This window comes from Camellia sinensis, chromosome 6 (genome assembly GCF_055761805.1).
Source record: "Camellia sinensis isolate YWXY chromosome 6, ASM5576180v1, whole genome shotgun sequence".
NCBI lineage: Eukaryota > Viridiplantae > Streptophyta > Magnoliopsida > Ericales > Theaceae > Camellia > Camellia sinensis.
Genome location: NC_138966.1, coordinates 196,928,831 through 196,938,817, shown reverse-complemented (window position 1 = coordinate 196,938,817; position 9,987 = coordinate 196,928,831). Strand labels below are relative to the sequence as shown.

The following is a 9,987-nucleotide window of genomic DNA, read 5'->3' as shown; positions in this document are numbered from 1 at the left end:
TTTTTACTTGATGAAAAGAACTTTTTATAATTTCCGAACTCTATTCAAATTTTATTTTCAAAAAATTTCCAACAAATTTTAGATCTTGTTCCAAGAAATCAATCAGTTACCTTATAGTCAAATGTCTTCTAAGGAAATTCAAAATTTCATTTCAAAGTGAGAGACTCGGTCATTACCTCCTTATCAACACTTTTCCATAAAATCAAATTCCATCTAAAGTCAAAAATCTAAAGATTTCTGTTTGATCAAAAAAATTTCATAATTACTAAAATTCTACTCGGGTTTTCTTTCAAAATTCTTTCCTCCCAAGGAGCTTTCGATTTTATTCCAAGTATCTAATCAAACAATTGTCTCCTTAGTCAAATATCTTTTAGGGGATTCCAAATTTTATTCAAAATTGAAGATTTGGTCACCACTTCCTTTTTCATAAAAGTTGAAATTCCCCCTAAAATCAATGACTTAAAGATTCTTATTCAATCAAACACCTTCCATAATCTCTGTGGCTCTACTTAAGTTGGAAAGTTTCTTTTTTTTAGAAATTATTCTTTAATCACATGTTTTCTTGGAGATTTAAATTTTAAAAAGGCAATCATTCTTTTCTTTTTTTTATTTATTGCTAAGGCAAGAACCTAAATTCAAACTCAAATTCTTTATAATCGGGAAACCACCGCCCTAATTTACTACCGATTACTCAAATCATGATCAAAATATGAATCACTGCCTAAATTGAATCCCCAAATCTTTGAAATTGGATTACTGCCCCAAATACCTCGGATTGCCACAGAATCAAATCACTGCCATATCAGACTCCCCAAAGTTTGGGAATGAAATCCCTATCTTTCTCATAGTTGATCCCTGGAATCAAATCAAATCATTTCCAAAATATCACATAAGCACATAAGTAGCATTCATGCCTATTGGGGGCGTAGGGTTGCCCTGTACTAATTTAGAAATGAAATCTAAGATTCACTAAACCATTCAAAGAGGCAATAATACAATCCTAGAAAAAAGGTATCCTGCCCTAGTCAAGAAGGTGCTAATGCTCTCTATATGCAAAAGGTAAGTTTGGTCAAAAAAGGGTAAATCAGTTAATGCTATGGACTCCCTGGACTATGAAGCAATACAATGTGCAGATGTCAATGAGATTTCTAATTCTATCAGAGAACTAGGAATGAACAACTTGCTAGCAGAGTGAATCAAGGTACGAGTACAAATCATATTTGTCAAAATCAGCTTCAAATGGCTCTAGTCGTGTGTAATAACAAGCTAAATGCAGAAACCTATAAATAAAGTCAATAATGATTACATGATTATGCAGGATTTCCTAAAACCGAATGGTTAGAAAACATGGAAGCATTGACCTTGAGTGGTTGAGAGATGTTCCTCCAGACAAGGCAAAGTAAGTCATCTCGAACCACAGACTTGTAATCATGCATAAACCTTACCATTTTGTATAAACAGTGAAACATCTAATGAACCATGATAACAGAGCTTGCTATAACATGTATTTCATCAGGTAGTCTGTTTGTATGTGGGGAAAGATTTTCATTGATAGGGTTGCTTTTGCTACTCATTTAAGTGAATTTAAACCAAAATTTATATATAATCAACTTCATTTTCTTAAATGACCGAGTTTAACTCAAACTAATCATGCTTATTCTCTACGGAAGAGAATTTACTTACTTATTATAACTTAATGATCTTAGTTTAACTTAAGCAACTCACTTAAAGTTTTTTTTCTCTTCTACCTCTCAAGAAGAAATTTTCTCTCTAACTTTATCCATCCTTCTCTCTTTTGTTGTATGAAATAATAGCTTAAGCCACTAATTGTTTCATTATCTTAAGTGACCAAGTGCCTGTTTGGCAGAAATTATTTACAGCTTATTTCAGCTTTCAGCTTAATTTAAGCTATTTTGATGTGTTTGGTTTAGCTTATAGCTTATAACTTATAACTTTGTGGAAGTCAGAAATCAGCTTATTCTTTGAGTGGGGCAGGAAATGCTTTAAGAATAAGCTGGAAATCAACTTAAGCTGAAAGTTATAAGCTATAAGCTGTTTAGGCATAAGCTATAAGCACTTTCCCACAGCTCTACCAAACAGGGCTCAAGTTTAATTAGTCTCTAAGAAAGAGAATTTACTGAGTAATTATAGCTTAACGATATTACTTTAACTTAAACACCTCACTTACGGTTTTCTAAATCACCTACGTGTTGATATTCCATTTTTGAAGTTCTTTTGTTCCTTCCTTTATTTCTATCATGAGTAATTGTTTCATTCCCTGTATCAGAATTTCATCGTTTATGCAAGACCTTAGCTACGTTTTACAGTGCTAGGGCATTTCTTCAATACAATTGGTTTTCTCTATATACTAAAATTTTGTTTCAGAAAATAAAAAGAAGAATCTCATAGTTAAGGTTAAAAGGGAAAAGAGGTTAAAAGTCCCCCAAAAAACATATAAATACATAAATAAATAAAATAAAGTAGATAATTATTGGACACCCCACAAAATGGAATTTTCCATACAACACCAAGAATATATCTGATAACAAGAAAAATATGGCTTTAACAACAGAATCAAGAGAAGCAGATTCTAACATATGTTTCTCCACAACTAGTACTAACTCTGCCGAAGCCACTTCTGCGTCATTTCAGTTCAAAATGATTTAGGTAACTATCAATTATGTCTAAACAGCTAGCATCACAAAGAGACACAGTTAAAAGGGCTTCAAAGATTTGAGAGTTAAGGACCAAAATACTATACAAGCACAAAAGATATAATTGGACTCTACTCTACTATTCACGATTAACCAAATATTTGGAAAGAGCGAAAGCACCAATAAAAGGAAGAAGATGATTCGTAGAAGCAATTTTCCTTATCTAGAAAATTGTGACCTTAAAAATTGTGCCTGACCTAGTCTCAATTAGAGCAATCCTCCCCCCCCCCCCCCAAAAAAAAAAAAAATAATAAATAAATAAGAAGGTTGTTTCTCAATACCACACTTCCCCTGCAAAATAATTCGAAACACAATGAGGTACAAGTCCTTAAGCAGAACTTCACTCAATTTCTAGAGAGCTTGACAAAAATTTCTTAGTTGGTAAATTTTTCAAATCAATTTTTAATTTCTTGTTAAATTGTTTCAAGCATGAATTTATTGATCTTTGATGTATTTTAAATCATGTTTACAAGATGGAATGAAAAGAGGCTTTAGTAAAGCAAAAGCATAGCTATTTTGGGGGTCAGTTTTCATGATTGCGCAGAATTGAAATTGTGCAGAGGCCTGACTTTGATGAATTTTTAAAAATAGTTCTCTACCTCGTAATTTCATGAAATTTTAACAGGCAGTCCCTCCATAAGCCTAGTATATTGTGTAATAGAAGAAAATTCCAATAAATGAATTTTAAATAAATCTCAAACTAGGTTGTGTTTTGTTTTATTACTATGCTGAATTCTATTTTAACCTACTGTTTTCTATAAGTTTTTTAGTCGAGGAGACACTCAAAACAATTCAAAATAAGTCAAATTTCTTGAAGTTGTACCAGGGGAGCACAATAAATCACTGCCTTCAAACTCTATTGCAAAATGTGCTAAAATTTTATTGGATTTTCACCAAAAATTTATCATTAGATCTTCGAGTTTTCTATCTGAATCAAAAATGAAAGAGTGAAAGAATCAAGTCTTATTATGTAGCAGACGCATAGAAGAAGTGTAAATTGAATCAAATTATGGTTGAACAACCTCACCTATTCACTTCAATGAAAAGCTAAAACACTTCCACTTCAACAAAACACATTCAGAAAGTAGCATTGACAGCAAAATCGAAAGAAACAATACATACACATACCTGTAGGGCAAAGGAAAATCATATTTGGATATGAGACAGAGAGGGCACAGCTTGTCAATACAAAATCAAGGCATCGACATTTCTACCCTGCAATGAATCCAATATTAAAGAGATGCTCGATAAGGACCAACAACATATGGTGAATGTCATTGTATTTTTATAAGAAAAGTGAGGTCATACCACCCCAGAATAGAGTAAACAACATAAATACAAGATCAGCTCTACAGGAAACATAAGCATGAGATGAGATAAAACTGTTTAAACTAGCAATATTATCATCATGACAATAATCTGTTTGACCCATCATAATCACTTTGTTGCCAAAATTCATGAGCCCATAAGAAGCTCAAGGAAAAGCCAATTCAATGTAGAGAGAAAGCTCATAACTTTGTCTAATTTCTTGATATGGATTCATAAAAAGCAAGCTAACAAATCAACCTAAAAACAAAAATATTTGCGTATAAAACTACGGCATTATGGTAATTATGTAACCATCCTCTATTTTTGGAATTATAACATCAGTTTTTAAATATTTAGCTTATTTTTTTTATTTTTTTTTTTAAATGAAATGAAAGAAAGAAAGAAAGATGGAAAAGAAAAGGGAAAAAGATAGCACATAGAACTCTAGGTCAATACCAAATCAAAGCCCTAAATCTAAGAGAACCAAAAACTCTAGATTGTAGCATTTCGAATTAGCTAGCTCAGGATCTGCATCCGTTCAATCCAGATCAAAGTCATTCAAATCAAAAACAACATCAGTCAAGTCCATATTTGAGCTTAAAATCTTAGGCCAGAACAATAAATAAGCAAACCAATAAAAGTAGTTTGATCTCAAATCCAACATCTACGAATCGAATGCAAATGACACGCATGAGGTGGATCGAAGCCCTAACTGTTGGAGAGAAAGAGATCGAGGGAGGAGAGAAGACAGAGAAAGAGATCGAGGGAGTGGAGGAGGGGAGAGGAGCCCTAACCTGTTCAGATCAATTGAAGAAGCTGAGGTATTCTTCGTCTGCTCTCTTCTTCTTCTCCTCCTCCTCGTCTTCGTCTTCTGTCTCCACCTTCTTCTCCTCCCTTTTCTTCGTCTTCTCCTATTCTCTCTCTCCCTTTCCTTTGTTTCTCCTTTTTATTTTTTTTCCCCCTGTTGCTGATTCACCCGTCTCTCTCTCTCTCTCTTCTATTTCTCTCTCCTCCTTTAGTTTCTTCCCTCACTTTTTTTTTATCCTTATTTTTATTAAACCTAAAATTCATAAAATAAATTATTTTTATTTAAAAAGACTCATTTTTTATTAAAAAATTTAAAAAATATGTTTATTAATTTTATTATTATTGTAATTGTATAAAAATTAATGATTTTTCTTTTTATTTTAGACATATAATAAATAAATAAAATTATATATATTAAACGTGTCTCCAACATGTCATGTCCTCTATTTTTTAAAAATTTACGTGTCCCGTATCCATATTCGTGCATCATATCATATAACCATGAATATCCCAAGAACTAGTGCAAAACTCAACAATCCAAAGTCAATTACAAGAGAAATACCTTCAATGGGAGCAACAATAATGATTAATAATTGTCATGTAACAGTTTGAATTCAACAACAAACATTATGAATCAAACCAAAACATGATTCTCCAAGAACCTAAAGGTTCAGATTATACAGAGCTTAGAATTAGAATTCGAAACTCAAGAGATTCATATATCTAATTGAGATAAATCATCAACCACGACAAGCAACGTAAATTATAGTTAAAATTTGAATCAAATTGTTTACCTGAATCGAACATTGAGGCATACGATTCTCAGCTGACACCTACCCTGCACCTAGCCCCTACTATCTCCATTGCCTGCACCTAGCCTGTCAAAACCTCCAAATTACATTTCTCAGCAAAACAGTCCCAACCTAACATGGTAACCATCTAATGCAAAATGCTTATATCAAAACAAGGCATGTTTTTTCCCCTAGGAAATTCAATTTTAAATTACATTTTCTTACAAAAACAAACTATTTCTCAACAACTACACTTCCAGTTATCCTCATTTATCTCAGCAAACTCACAGGAAAAATAAATAAAAAATAAAATAAAATAATAATAAATAAAAATGTGGAATCAAATAGAAATAAATGAGGAAAGTTGAATTGGGGAATCTAAATGAATTTGGTGGGTTTAAAACTTTATCATAAACGGGGTTTAGATAAAAACGAACAGGAAAATAAAACCCACGAAATCTATATAGAATCTCATGCGATTTTGCAAGAAATGTAATCAATCACCTACTTGTATAAAAGCAAGAATTCAATGAGAATGTCAAATAGAGAAAATTGGAAAGATTTATCAGATGCAGCTGAGCTTACTGATCTCCGACTGTGCCATGTGGCCGAAGTGGTCTACTTGGGAATCCAGTCAATGCTGGAGAACCAAGTTCGTCTTCAGTGTAGCAGGAGAGAGAGAAGAGAGAAAAATGAAGCAAATATAGGGTTTGTGTTTTGACATATTATTTTTAAAATAAAATTTTTAAGAGAATTTAAAAATTTTGAAAATTTGTCTAATTATAGATTTTGAAAATAATTTTCAAATGTTGGAGTTTGGGATGATTTAATAGTTATTATTATTATTTTTGTAGTTGATTAAATGGGTATAAGAGAAAAAGTGATTGAGAAAAAGAGAAGAGAATGAAAAAGTGATTATTAATGTGTAGTTGAAAAAAAAAGTGATTTTGAAAAAAAATTTAAAAATTTTCAACCAAACATGTTTTTGGAGACAAACCACATAGACTATTTTTTTTACAAAAAAACTAGGTCTCAAAATTTGGCACCCCAAATTTATCCACAAATGGCTATATGTGGTGGAGATTGAATTCAATTCATGCTTCACTATAGATCATGTATGAAGAAAAATATTATGGCGATTTTTTTTTAAGGTCCCTGATATTAAAATTTTGTAGCATAAAGGGGACTTGATATTTTCATAATATCTAAGGTCCCTTAACATTGATCTAGAGAAAATTCGATTCAGAGAATTTCTCTGGATAAATCACAGAGAAAATTCCAAAGTTCTCTGGACATATCACAGAGAAAATTCCAATTCCAAATTTCTCTGGATATATCAAACAGAAAATTTTACTCATCGACACCAAATTTTTTTGGACACATCATAGAGAAAATTTTACACATCACCCACATGAAATTTCTCTGGACACATTACAGAGAAATTTTACACATCACCAACACCAAATTTCTCTGGTTTCAAACCAGAGAAAATTGAAATTTCTCTAAGTTCAAACTAGAGAATTTTTTTTTCTTTTTCCTTTTCTTATTTCAACTTCTATTTATTAACAATACTGTTGTTGTTGACCATTACTCCATATCCAGTTTATGCAACCATTTATGTATAAACTAATATTTCTACAAAACCCTTTACAATAACATTAGAATTAAACATTCAAAAAATACAAGGACCAACCAACATTCTAATCCTTAGGGAGCATTTTATGTTGCATGATTTTCTTACCTGGCTAGATCTGGATAAACTTGGCCACCTTGATCTCGCACGTCTCTAAACATCGAAAGAAATGAGTTGAACCCTTTAGATGAAGCCCCGCTCAATATCCACAGTAGCAAGTTACTAAACAAATTCATGGTCCCAACTTTGTTCACAAATTTTTTTGGCTTTGTTCACATCTGTAGATGCACATCTTGACCAGGTAGATGTTGTGTTTTCTTGGCAGCATTATCTTTTACTTTTGTGCATAATGATCGCTGCTTCTGCTTCATGTATTGGATGACTAGAGAAATTCTCTGGTTTGAACTAAATTTTTTTTAGGTTGGTCTAGAGAAATTCTCTGGTTTGGATTGAAATTTCTCTAGATTGATTTGAGAGACTTTAGACATTCTCTCCTTGACATTTCATCAAACACTTTCTTTGCTGAATCCATGTCCTCAGCTCCCGAATACACCTTTTTATGTGGATTTCTTCAATAAATGTTGTATGAAGATTTTAAGATTTGGTTTATTGAGATCAACAATAAAGACAATGAAGAAGAAACGAGAAAAAAGTAAGAGAAGCAATGATAAATATTTTTCAGTTGTGCTTGTGAATATGTAACTGATGCATTTTGTTTCTGCTTTCATATCTGCTATAATGCTTTTATAAAGATTACTAGTGTTCTGCTTCTTGATATTTTTCCTCCGAGGGTAATGATATTTGTTGACGGAGGAATCTTCATCAGAGGACTAGTGATTGGAGGAACAATAATGAGGACTAGTGCGTTGCTTCATATAAATCTTGTTGTATAAAGCATTATCAAGAATCTTCATATAAATCGACGATCAGCTTTATAAATCTTGTTAGTGCGAATTCCTCTGTCGTAGTCAATGCCAATGAAGCTTTGAACAATGTTGCAGACAAAGAGGAGAGAGAGAGAGAGTTATTTGGTGCAAGAAGGGAGAGGAGAGAAAATGAAAGAATGGGTGTTATATATGGGTATAGGTGAGGGACCTTAGACTACAAATTTTTTTTATTGTGGACCTCTCCCATTGCTAAAAGTTGGAGAGGGATGTTAGACTAATTTTCTCTAAATAATATGAATGAAATATAAGTTTTTTTTTTAATTTTTTAAATCAGTATTTAAATTTATAATGTAAATACAATGAAAATGAAAATATTATGTATGAATCTTATAAATAGTATATTAAACGGTTGGTGTTGTTTTTGTGCAAAGTGTGCAGTAGACGATGATAAACCACCAGTGCGGAATTGAAGTCAAGGTCCATGAGACTTTCCCAAACAGAGTCTAGAATTAGCTGAGACTAACAATTTTGACTCCAAGTGAATGATGAATTCTTTCACATAATTATATATAACTTTTGCTCTCTTTTCTTTTTTATATTTTCTTTTTATCTTTTTCTTTATTTTTTTGCTCTTTAGTAGGACACAAATGAGAGGAGAGGAGATGAAGAGATAGAAGTAGAAATTAAGTTTTTTTTTTTGGTGGTTAAAGAGATGAAGAGACTTGAATTTTAGGAATTTTCTTAAATTGAATTGTATAACATTGAATGGATAAAAATAAGTTCAAGAATTGATCTGATATCTCTTTCATGGACCAATTATTTCTATTTGATTATGTTTGGATGACAAGAATTATAGAGAAGGAATATGTGAATCTCATTATAATAAACTTAAAAAGTATATCCTAGGAAATGGTGAGATATATTTTTTTTTATAATTATATTATTTAAGAAAATGGAATGTTTTTAGATTTATTTTTTGTTAAAAAACTCTGACTAAATTTTCCATTTTATCTTCTTGTTTTTTTAGAATATAAATAGATATTAAAAAAATATTCGAATTGGTCAACCCAATTGATTGATATGCAAAGTTTGATTCCATTTGATTTGGTTTGGTTATAAATAAATATTAAAATGAAAAACTTACTTATAAATTTGATCTTGAGTAATGGTGATTTATTTAACCTTAAAGATTTTTTTATAGATCAATTAGTCCCATTAATTTTGAAAAGATAGATTTAATATATTATTTAAAAAGTAGATTTAGTTATACTCTTATTTCTATTATATTTCTTTCTTTTTTTCTTTTGTGCTAAAAAGGTAAGATATATAATATATGAGAATCAATTTGGAATGAATTTTTATATGTGAATTTTTTTTTATTTAAAAAACATTTCAAAACGAGTACATAAATGACTTGAAATATAAAATTTTTTACACATTCCAAAACGATGTGCAATTCTTCGAACTTTTCAAAAAAAGTATAAAAACTCCTTAGAATTAATTTTGTCAATTTGTTTTTTAAGTTGGTCACAAACTATGCTTTTTAACTTTCAAAAGTGAATGTTTTAGGAAGTGTTTTATAAGTTGGCCTTTTTACTTCATTACGAAAAAAACGTTTAAAAAAGTTAAAAGGTAATTTGACATATATAAGTCAACAAATTTGGCTTATAAACTTGTTCCCAAAATCAAATTGAAAAATTAGAAGGCATATTTGAATGAAAATTTTAATTTCTAGAGATTTAATCGGAAAAGTAGTATAATTCAATATTTGTTGTTTTTCTCCATCTCGGAAGAAGTAACAGTGACCGTATAAATAGAACTAGCTCCTAGAAACTAGCAGTCACCAC

General features: G+C 31.0%; 1 long non-coding RNA gene across 1 annotated transcript; it reads right to left on the bottom strand.

Annotated features, from left to right (window-relative positions):
• Positions 1 to 3,654: 3,654 nt before the first annotated feature.
• Positions 3,655 to 5,013, bottom strand: LOC145792180 (uncharacterized). The gene is made up of 2 exons (XR_014331485.1): positions 4,817 to 5,013; positions 3,655 to 3,929 (listed from the first exon to the last, which is right to left on the bottom strand). It is a non-coding gene; the product is annotated as an uncharacterized LOC145792180 (long non-coding RNA).
• Positions 5,014 to 9,987: the final 4,974 nt, after the last annotated feature.